Consider the following 12027-nt stretch of genomic DNA (forward strand, 5'->3'; position numbering starts at 1 on the left):
CAGAAGAAATGAAGGAAATACGAGATATATTCAGGAGAAAATCGGGGAAGGAACCACTGACAAATTTAGTGATGAGTCATTTTTCCTTTTCAGTGTTTGAGGTTTGCTGCTGTAAAATAATGCTGAAAATTAGGTGGGCTGATAAGAAGTGAGGTACTCAGCAGAATCGGCGAGTGGAGGAACAAGTGAAAAACATTGTTAAAAAGAAGGAACGTCAGGAAATACGAATAATGTCCAGGGTACTTGACGCACCTGTAGAGGATTAAAAACGTAAGGAAAGACAGAGCCCGGCCGGAGTGGCCGTGCGGTTCTAGGCGCTACAGTCTGGAGCCGAGCGACCGCTACGGTCGCAGGTTAGAATCCTGCCTCGGCCATGGATGTGAGTGATGTCCTTAGGTTAGTTAGGTTTAAGTAGTTCTAAGTTCTAGGGAACTGATGACCTCAGTCCTATAGTGCTCAGAGCCATTCGTCCGTTCTTCCACAAAACCCGAAATCAGAGAAGGCAGTGATGGACGCTGTGGCCTGGAGCGAAGTCGCCAATCTAACTCAATTCAGACGAGTTCCATTAGGTTCAGGTCGGAACTCTGAGCAGGCCAATCCATTTCGGGAATGTTATTGTCCTCAAGCCAATGCCTCACAGATAATGCTTATGATAGGGTGTATGATCATGCTGACACAATCATCATCTCCGGACTGTTCCTCTACACAGCACCAGCTCCTCCGCACTTCCCTGTTGGCACTGCACACAATGGCGAGTCCGCCCGGTTGGCCGTGCGGTCTAACGCACGGCTTTCCGGGCGGGAAGGATCGCCGGTCCCCGGCACGAATCCGCCCGGCGGATTTGTGTCGAGGACCGGTGAGCCGACCAGTCTGTGGATGGTTTTTAGGCGGTTTTCCATCTGCCTCGGGGAATGCGGGCTGGTTCCCCTTATTCCGCCTCAGCTATACTATGTCGGCGATTGCTGCGCAAACAAGTTCTCCACGTACGCGTACACCACCTTTACTCTACCACGCAAACATAGGGTTTACACTCGTCTGGTGTGAGACGTCTCCTGGGGTGTCCGCCGGGGGCCGAACTACACAATAACCCTGGGTTCGGTATGGGGCGGTGAAGGGGTGAAGTAGACTGCGGTAGTCGTCGTGGGGTTGTGGACCACTGCGGCTGCGGCGGGGACGGAGCCTCTCCGTCGTTTCTAGGTCCCCGGATAACATAACATAACACACAATGGCAGGTAACGTTCTCCAGACATACGCCAAACCCAAACCCTTCCATCTGATTTTCACAGAGCACAAGATGATTCATCACCCCAAATCACTGGTGTCCAGTCATCCACTTTCCAGCATAGTCGCTCTTTACACCACCTCGAGCGTCACTTATCACAGACTACAGAAATGTGTGACTCGACCATTGTACCCCATTCTTTTTAGCCCCCTGTGCGTAGATATTGTGGTAGCTGGATTACTGGGAGCGTGTTGGGATTCACGAGTGATTCATTCCGCTGATTTCAAGCGGTTTGTGACAGACAACTACCTTTCGCAGCGCGCTCGACGGTCCCTGTCCGTCAATATAGGGCGTCTGCCTGTTCCTGGTTCAGCTGTGGTTGTTGCTTCGCGTTTCTACTTCACAGTCACGTCACTCACTGTCGACTTGGGCAGATTTAGAAGACTGATTTGTTATGTAGGTGACATCCAGTGACTAGTTCCCGTTCCACATCACTGAGCTCTCCTAACAGATCCATTCTTCTGTTACTGCTTCTCTACTGACAACGCGATACTCCCCACTTCCTTTAGTACTGGCTGGTCCGCCCTCGTCAGATATTTTTAATTAATGTGTTGATGAAAAATGCGCAATAAAATCTATTATTAAATTACTCAAACGTCCAGCAATTTTTTCTCGTCGAAAAATAAGGACGCTAATGAAACTTGCCCGCGAAAGGCAAAGGTCCCGAGTTCGAGTCTCGGTCCGGCACACAGTTTTAATCTGCCAGGAAGTTTCATATCAGCGCACACTTCGGTGCAGACTGAAAATCTCATTCTGGAAGGACGCTAATGACTAGCACCCTAAAAAAATAATGATATAGCCATTGTCCTGTAATACGCTGGTTTCGGAAACAAATAAACATCATAACGCACGCTGGGTATTTCTACTCAATAATGTCATACGTAATAATTTTCTGGAGTAACTCTTCACATACAAGATATTAATTGTACAAGAGGTAGTACTGAAAATAGTACGTGATATTCACCCACAACTATATGTTAGCGGCCACTTCAAGGAGTTACGCATTATAACCACGCCCTTACAGTTGATGCAATTGAACTAATTAAAATTTAGCTAATTAAAAATTACTATTCACAATGTGGTAGGAATATTCCACAGCTGCAAGACTGAAAAGAGAAAATGACTCATCACTAAATGTGTCAGTGGTTCTGAAAGTTGTTCAGTATCCAGTAACAAAAGTATTTGATCATTTCCCCAATAACTTAAAATGTAACTGATAGTAAAGAAGATTTTAAACGTATAAACTAAAATCGCGTCTTCTAGACAACGTTTTCTGTAGACGACATTCTAGTATAATGCTAATAGCACATTTAGTATGGAGGAAAGAGAGGTTTTCTTTCATCTTCAAAACTAGTAATACCAGCAATTCCAAAGACTACAATACTTCCTTTCTTGTTACTGTGCAACAAAGGCCAGCATAGAGACATAGACACAATCATATGCTGCATGCTTAGCCTGAAATATAACGCGCTCTACAGCATTTCGCTAAAAACCGCTAACTTCGAGGAAACTAATTCCTTTGAGCCTCTCGTGTAATGAGACACACATCCAGTATTGCAAAGAGCTTCAAAAACTGATCAGCAAATCAGTAATATTTATTTATTTCTTCATTAAAGAACAATGAATAAAATCGAAAATTTTAAATTTTGAAAAATTCAACTCCGTGGTCAGAAAATTTTCTGATTATTTTCGCAGGTAATGTTAATGGTTCGTTTAAGATACAGAGTAAGCTCCAGACACCGTAGCGCCCAGTGGACGTGAGCGTCGCATTCCTTCGGGGAAAGTTTCGTTTAGCAGCGTGTCACATCACGTGCATGGGCCGCAATCTTGTGGCTGCATACGAGTGCTAGTAAAAGTCTAATCGTATTTTGCAGATAGTCCACGAATGTAATCCCTGTAAGACATTTTCGCGGAATTAAGTACCTGCGCAATGACAGGTGGACGTTCTTTTGACCAGAGATACGAATTAAATGTTGCTTTCGCCGTCACGACTCGAAGCAGCTTTATCAGCGAATAGTATTACTGGGATTATCAGAATTAACCAGAAGTAATCCGTCGACAGAAAAAGGCAGCCTCCCGTCTGGTAGACCGCTCGCCTGGTGCAAGTCTTTCGATTTGACGCCACTTCGGCGACTTGCGCGTCGATGGGGATGAAATGATGATGATTAGGACAACACAACACCCAGTCCCTGAGCGGAGAAAATCTTCGAACCAGCCGGGAATCGAACCCGGGCCCTTAGGATTGACATTCTGTGGCGCTGACCACTCAGCTAGAGGACAGCATAAGGAACGATCAAAACGTTTGCCTTGAAGGACGTGCTACAGCGTGTATGCAAGGTAACGCGATTCTGATAGGGATAATTAAGCACCGAGATGCAGGCAAGGGATAGGAAGGCATTCGTGTCTTTCCAACGTGCGTGCAGTAAATGGTGAAACGTGAACTGCGGCGAAGTTATCATCAAATGCGTCCAAACAGGACCAAAGTGCTGTTATTCTTTTCTTGGCTGCCAGTGGATAAACGCCGGTAGACATCCATCGGAGAATGAAGAATGTGTGTGTGTGTGTGTGGGGGGGGGGGGGGGGGGCAGCATTTTCGTCGAAAACCGTCGTTGTGGTATGGTGCGACAAGGGGTACTGCTGCTCCATGATAACGCACGCCCCCACATCGCAAATGGCGTAACGCAGAAGTTCCGCTAACTCAAGCGGGAGACAGTAAAGCGCTGGACCTATAATCCTGATCGCTCCCCATAAAAAAAGGCTCTGAAGAATCAAGGATTCTTACCGGACGACGATTTACAACAGGCAGCTACGGACTTCACGCAGAAGGGCTCGATATCTTTCCAAACGGCTACATTCAACCTGGTGGTGCGGTGGGGTGATTGCCTCAGTGCTCACATCGATTTTGCCTGATTGGCATACCGACTCTGGACTGTGCGGCCTTCTAACGGAAACGTTTTGATCGCTCCTTATATTAATAGATACCGACTTACTGAACACGCTGAATGTTTTCAAACGTAGTTGACTTCCTTACCAATGAATTTCAGTATGGTCCCCTTGCAAAAGGCCACGGCGATGTCCTATCTCCGTCCTTCTACATTCCTTGTTGTTCCTCTCTGATGACTTTATCATTGACGGATCGTTGAACTCTGATCTACCGAACCGTCCATCCAACTGATCAGAGGCTACCCTGCGTAACTTTCTGCACAGTAAAGGCAACAATCCTTCTTCAGGTCCTTATGCGGCACGCCGTCAGAGCGGAACCTACCAAGTAGTTTCCCAAATCTTTTTTCCGTTCTTCCCTTCGTGCAGCATCCCATTCACCTGGACGTTGCGTTCGTGCTGTGACGGTTGATACCGCGAGGTTCGCCTCCTCACCCCTTTCCTTTTTCTCCCTCCGCCGTTGTTAATCCGTTTCCTTTCTTTGAAATATGAAAGTGTATCGTGCAATTTGAAAATCTCTATGGAAGCGAGAAATGAAATTAAAGGATCAGTTTCCCATTATTTGAAAGTTGAGCAACGAAAGATCAAATTGTTCATGCAGTGTTCTTGGCGTTATACTACTCATTATGCTCATAATATCGTGTGTTGCATCACTGAAAATATGCATAAAAATAACTTACCTAGTATTCTACTACCGAGCGGGGTAGCGCAGTGGTTAGCCCAATCATTCCGGAAGACGGCGGTTCAGACTCGCGTCCGGCCATCCTGATTTACGTTTTCCGTGGTTTCCCTAAATCACTTAAGGCAAATGGATTCGAAAGGGGACGGCTGATTTCCGTCTCCATCCTTCTCTATTCCGAGCTTGTGCTCCGTCTCTAATGACCTCGTTGTCGGCGGTATATTAAACGCTAATTTCCTCTCCTCTTACCAGTATTTGTGGTGTCGCCAGGTGGTAGCCTTAAAATCGGCCGCGGTCCGTTAGTATACGCCGGACCCGCGTGTTGCCACTACCAGTGATTGCAGAGCGAGCGCCGCCACACGGCAGGTCTAGTCTAGAGAGACTCCCTAGCACTCGCCGACAGTGCCGACTTTGCTAGCGATGGTTCACTGTCTACATACGCTCTCATTTGCAGAGACGACAGTTTAGCATAGCCTTCAGCTACGTCATTTGCTACGACCTAGCAAGGCGCCATATTCAGTTACTATAATTACTTCAAGAATGTATTCTGAACAGATAATATTGTGAATCATGTACCGTCAAGAGCGACGTTCATCATTAATGGATTAAAGTTAAGTATCAAATTAATTATGTCCGCTTTCTGAATTCTAATTCCTTGTCAGGTTCCAGACCTCACGTCAGTATAGTTCTTCCCTCCTCACGCCAGCCCGCGTGGGCTAAAACGCGTGCATTTCGGCCTCCACTCGTAACACGGTGTTGGCTCTTCTGCTAACACAGAAGTATTCTATTGTCTTCCAGAAAACATTACATTACTTAGCTCCTGAAGTGCAGGAGTCATTATCTCAACAGCAAATAAATTTGCAAATTTTTAAGAGTAGATCTTAGTACTACTTACCTGCAAAATGCAGTAAAATAACTATTGCAGCTGGAAGGTATTTCATGTGAACAACACGTCTGACTGGTTCTGCGTGTAAGGGACGCAATGTGCGCAAATTTCACCTTTATTGCTTTTCTATTTTGCGCACTTTAGTGTGGAAAACCACTTTGAGCCACTCTGCTAATGTCCTGACAAATTGGAAACGTGATGTCTGACAGTCAGACAACTCGTCCGCAGTAAGATGAAGATCGGGCCTTTAGTTTGAGTGTTTGATATTCCTTACGTTTTTAAATCATACGTGCGCAAAGAAGCGTTTCATCGTTCAGCTAAAGAGCGTCGTTTGCAGTAGTGGACTTGTCCTGATCCCCGTGCATGGCACGGCGCTAGCGCTGAGCCGCGCAATGGGCTCGAGACAGGACAGGAAAACTGGGGGCATCACGGAATACATTTACGTACAAATGAGCGGCCCCAGGATCGATATCGGGGCGACCTTAACCTGTTTTCCGCTGCGTGCGGGGAAAGTACTGTCGCAGAATACTTGGTGGGAGCGGCGGTTTGCAATTTTCCGATACGCCCGTGTCACGCACCGAGTTCCGCCAGCAAGCAGATCGCACTCCTAGTCTCTCGACACTACTGCTCTCGTTGGCGAGATTCGCTGAAAGTAGAAATAACGCGGATGTTTTAAACTCTGTCGTCAGAGGAAAACTGTTCAGTGGTCACGAGACGATAATTGTTTCAGAGTTCTTTCGTGCCTCACAATAAGTTCCACTGAGGAAGACTGTATTGTAGTTCCTTCTCTAGATTGTCGCACAGATGACAAAATGGTAGATATCGAAATAGACGACAGAGGGATAGAGAAACAATTAAAATCGCTCAAAAGAGGAAAGGCCGCTGGACCTGATGGGATACCAGTTCGATTTTACACAGAGTACGCGAAGGAAGTTGCCCCTCTTCTTGCAGCGGTGTACCGTAGGTCTCCAGAAGAGTGTAGCGTTCCAAAGGATTGGAAAATGGCACAGGTCATCCCCGTTTTCAAGAAGGGACGTCGAACAGATGTGCAAAACTATAGACCTATATCTCTAACGTCGATCAGTTGTAGAATTTTGGAACACTTATTACGTTCGAGTATAATGACTTTTCTGGAGACTAGAAATCTACTCTGTGGGAATCAGCATGGGTTTCGAAAAAGACGGTCGTGTGAAACCCAGCTCGCGCTATTCGTCCACGAGACTCAGAGGGCCATAGACACGGGTTCACAGGTAGATGCCGTGTTTCTTGACTTCCGCAAGGCGTTCGATACAGTTCCCCACAGTCGTTAAATGAACAAAGTAAGAGCGTATGGACTATCAGACCAATTGTGTGATTGGATTGAAGAGTTCATAGATAACAGAACGCAGCATGTCATTCTCAATGGAGAGAAGTCTTCTGAAGTAAGAGTGATTTCAGGTATGCCGCAGGGGAGTGTCATAGGACCGTTGCTATTCACAATATACATAAATGACCCTGTGGATGAAATCGGAAGTTCACTGAGGCTTTTTGCAGATGATGCTGTGGTGTATTGAGAGGTTGTAACAATGGAAAATTATACTGAAATGCAGGAGGATCTGCAGCGAATTGACGCATGGTGCAGGGAATGGCAATTGAATCTCAATGTAGACAAGTATAATGTGCTGCGAATACATAGAAAGATAGATCCCTTATCATTTAGCTACAAAATAGCAGGTCAGCAACTGGAAGCAGTTAATTCCATAAATTATCTGGGAGTACGCATTAGGAGTGATTTAAAATGGAATGATCATATAAAGTTGATCGTTGGTAAAGCAGATGCCAGTCTGAGATTCATTGGAAGAATCCTAAGGAAATGCAGTCCGAAAACAAAGGAAGTAGTTTACAGTACGCTTGTACGCCCACTGCTTGAATACTGCTCAGCAGTGTGGGAGAACCGATAGAGGTACTCAAGGTACCCTCCGCTACACACCGTCAGGTGGCTTGCGGAGTATGGATGTAGATGTAGATGTAGATGTAGATGTAGATAACAGAAATAACACTAGGACATCGTGCATATGCCACGACGATGACTATTTCTCCTGCATGGTGAGTTTCACCGAGTGGATGCTGTCTGTATCTCGTTCACCTCGAGGAACTTGAAGAGGGAAAACAGCATCCTGTAGCGACGTCTCTTATTTTCTTGCCGTGTCTGACTGACGGCAAATCTTCCGGCTACTACCGAGTCGACGATTGTGTTTCTGAGTACAATATTTCGATAGCTAACCTTATCGAAATTTGTGACAGACCGGGACTCTAACCACCTTACTGCAAACAGTCGTCTTAACCGTAGCCTGTCGGTCAACGCCTCTAGGCCTGACGCAAACGTTAATTCTCACTGGTGTTTTTACTTATGATTTGAGAGCACTCTTCGACGGCACGAAGTATGTGGGAGTAGCACCACTGTGGGATCGGAGTCCGTGGAGAACGTTGACTTACCCTGCAACAGGCTGTTTACAAAAGGCACTATTAATCAAAACCAGAATAAAAGTTCCTACAGTCATATCTCCGAAAATCGGTTGAGATATAGGCCAATCTGTCCTTTCACTTCCACCTGTCTGTTGCGTAGAAGTACACATTATACACTACTGGCCATTAAAATTGCTACACCACGAAGATGACGTGCAACAGACGCGAAATTTAACCGACAGGAAGATGCTGTGATATGCAAATGATTAGCTTTTCAGAGCATTCACACAAGGTTGGCGCCGGTGGCGACACCTACAACGTGCTGACACGAGGAAAGTTTCCAACCGATTTCTCATACACAAACAGCAGCTGACCGGCATTGCCTGGTGAAACGCTGTTGTGATGCCTCGTGTAAGGAGGAGAAATGCGTACCATCACGTTTCCGACTTCGATAAAGGTCGGATTGTAGCTGCTCGCGTTGGTCGAGATCCAAAGACTGTTAGCAGAATATGGAATCGGTGGGCTCAGGAGGGTAATACGGAACGCCGTGCTGGATCCCAACGGCCTCGTATCACTAGCAGTCGAGATGACAGGCATCTTATCCGCATAGCTGTAAAGGACCGTGCAGCCACGTCTCGATCCCTGAGTCAACAGATGGGGACGTTTGCAAAACAACAACCATCTGCACGAACAGTTCCACGACGTTTGCAGCAGCATGGGCTATCAGCTCGGAGACCATGGCTGCGGTTACCCATGACGCTGTATCACAGACAGGAGCGCCTGCGATGGTGTACTCAACGATGAACCTGGGTGCACGAATGGCAAAACGTCATTTTTTCTGATGAATCCAGGTTCTGTTTACAGCACCATGATGGTCGCATCCGTGTTTGGCGACATCGCGGTGAACGCACATTGGATGCACGTATTCGTCATCGCCATACTGGCGTATCACCCGGCGTGATGGTATGGGGTGCCGTTGGTTACACGTCTCGGTGACTGCACTTTTAACAGTGGTCGTTACATATCAGACCCGTGGCTTTACCCTTCATTCGATCCCCGTGAAACCCTACATTTCAGCAGGATAATGCACGATCGCATGTTGCAGGTCCTGTACGGGCCTTTCTGGATACAGAAAATGTTCGACTGCGGGCCTGGCCAGCACATTCCCCAGATCTCTCAACAATTGAAAACGTCTGGTCAATGGTGGCCGGGCAACTGGCTCGTCACAATACGCTAGTCACTACTCTTGATGAACTGTGGCATCGTGTTGAAGCTGCATGGGCATATGTACCTGTACACGCCATCCAAGCTCTGTTTGACTCAATATCCAGGCGTATCAAGACCGTTATTACGGCCAGAGGTGGTTGTTGTGGGTACTGATTTCTCAGGATCTATGCACCCAAATTGCGTTAAATGTAATCACATGTCAGTTCTAGTATAGTATATTTGTCCAATGAATTCCCATTTATCATCTGCAATTCTTCTTGGTGTAGCAGTTTTAATGGCCAGTAGTGTATAAAGTGCTACAAATGGCTGACACGCATGCTGACAAAGATTTCGGCACTTCTCACTGAATCGGGTATTTTGTCAAAAACACCTGGCTCCATTCAGATTGCTTCACAAGCATTGGTCTCACGCTCCATATTTCCGATGGGTCTGGACATGCAACAATCCCTTTAAGTGTCCTCATATACAGAAGTCCAATGGATTCAGCTCGAATGAATGGGAAGCTATGCTTCAGCACCATCTCGACCAATCTATTGTCCATGAAACTTTGCGATGAGGTAATGTCTCATGATCCGTAGGAAATGGGGCAATCCTCTGTCGTACACAAACCACTGCCGTTGCCTTTCTACAATGGTAACTTTCTCCAGTAGCGCTGGTAATTCATCGCACGGAAGATCTGTGATGTATAGCAGCTATTACTCTACTCTCTCGTATTTAGTAAAGCGTATGGCCCTATGAGTCTGTCACCCACAATTTCTGCCCATATATTGATAAGTGATCCTGTCGCCCACTCCATAATTACTCGAGGATTTGCATCTGCCCACAAGTGCGTATTGTGGTAATTTATTCTGTCATCGCTTCTGAATCCTGCTTCATCTGTAAATAAAATGCAGGCTGTAACCTGCAGATCTCAGCGGCCCATATACCAACAGGTATTCGTTTCGGGACATATTACAACAGGAACTTTTTTGTTTTTTTGTTTTGACTAACACTACCTCATGCAGGAATATGTGACACTTTTTTTAAATACCATGTATATGAAATGCACAGAAACTAATGGATCAATGGGGATGAAATAAATGAAGATGCAATGGCATGGCCGGCCAGAGTGGCCGAGCGGTTCTAGGCGCTAGAGCCTAGAACTGCGCGATCGCTGCGGTCGCAGGTTCGAATCCTGCCTCCGGCATGGATGTGTGTGATGTCCTTAGGTTAGTTAGGTTTAAGAAGTTCTAAGTTCTAGGGGACTGATGCCCTCAGAAGTTAAGTCCCATAGGGCTCAGAGCCATTTGAACCATTTTTTGCAATGGCATGACCGGCTATCAGCGCAAACCGTTCCGAGCCTGATGAAGTTTAATGGTTAAGTAATTGCAATAATGAAAACTGGAAACTATTCATCACATCACATTCAGCATATCTGAACTTAACAGTGTGATCTTCGATGTCGAATCTTCAACCATATCTTTAGTAGAACCAACTGATGTGTATATGTTATTAAGAACGTATTTAGCCTAAGAATTATCATATGCCACATTTCTCCCAACGAACAGCATTCTACGAATTGTCTATTGGAATATTTGCTTAACGTGGTCTCTCCATCCCCTCCCTTTCCGTGGAATTTGATTGGATATGTGATTTATAGTTGTTCCGGTCGAACGAACAAAAGTAGAAATTATTTTCCGCTGATGAATAACGTTCTGTTTTGATATATGTGAACCTCATTTCGATGACGTTGGCAGAAAAAGATGAATAATGAAAGTTAGCCACCTCATAATTATACTTCCTTTTCCTCTGCCAAAACACTTCCAGTTGATTATATCCTTGATATTACCTCGGGAGTTCCTTTCCATCTCGTTGCTATGTCACGTATCCACTTACATCAGAAGCAACAGTGCGTTGCACAGCCTTGAGGAGAGTTCTTAAGAAACCGCCGAGCCACGTTGACACTCGGTATCTAGGGAAACACGGAAAACTTAAATTGGATGTCCCAGATTCTAACGATGGTCCTTGTCGCACAGTAATTAACGTCCTAGAGTTACGTCACATCGCTTGGTGCACGCGACGTGGGTGTACGAAATTAATGCACCAAGTGTGAATGGGATTACGTTATCACTCACTGCAAACTTACAGCTCGACACCAGGGCCAGAGTCTCACAGTCACGCTTGCAAATATGCTGTTTCTCGTTACGTGCTTGTAACTTCGTATAAGAATCTTTGCACCCCTCTTAGGTATGTCCGCTTGCGAAGTTTTAAGAAGCAATCATATTTGACTATTTAAAAAATGTGCGGTGATAACAGGGATAACATGTCTTTCTGCAAAAATGGTGCAAGGTATTTTCAGTCAGCGTTTCTTGCAATATATTTTATCGCTTTTAAACAGATAAAAAATACCGCTTTTCTCTGGAAATACTGCTCACGTCATTGATACATGTTGACGCTAATTTTCCCGTATACGTTTTGCGCTTCTTGCCAAACGCATAAGGGTGTGTTGGCATTAAGCTTACTTGTGTGTGCGGAAAGCGAAGTAGTCTTATTGTGCCTATAGAGTGATGGACAAATCAACACGTACCT

At 45.6% G+C, this 12027-nt stretch overlaps 1 protein-coding gene and 1 non-coding gene across 3 annotated transcripts in view; both read left to right on the forward strand.

Annotated features, from left to right (window-relative positions):
• Nucleotides 1–12027, forward strand: part of LOC124556842 (cAMP-specific 3',5'-cyclic phosphodiesterase-like) — a 931691-nt gene that overhangs the window by 693609 nt on the left and 226055 nt on the right. The window lies entirely within an intron of this gene.
• On the forward strand, nucleotides 10562–10645 carry Trnas-aga. The gene is given in 2 exon segments: nucleotides 10562–10601; nucleotides 10611–10645. It is a non-coding gene; the product is annotated as a tRNA-Ser (tRNA).

The sequence above is a fragment of the Schistocerca americana genome, chromosome X, assembly GCF_021461395.2.
Source record: "Schistocerca americana isolate TAMUIC-IGC-003095 chromosome X, iqSchAmer2.1, whole genome shotgun sequence".
NCBI classification, from domain to species: Eukaryota; Metazoa; Arthropoda; class Insecta; order Orthoptera; family Acrididae; genus Schistocerca; species Schistocerca americana.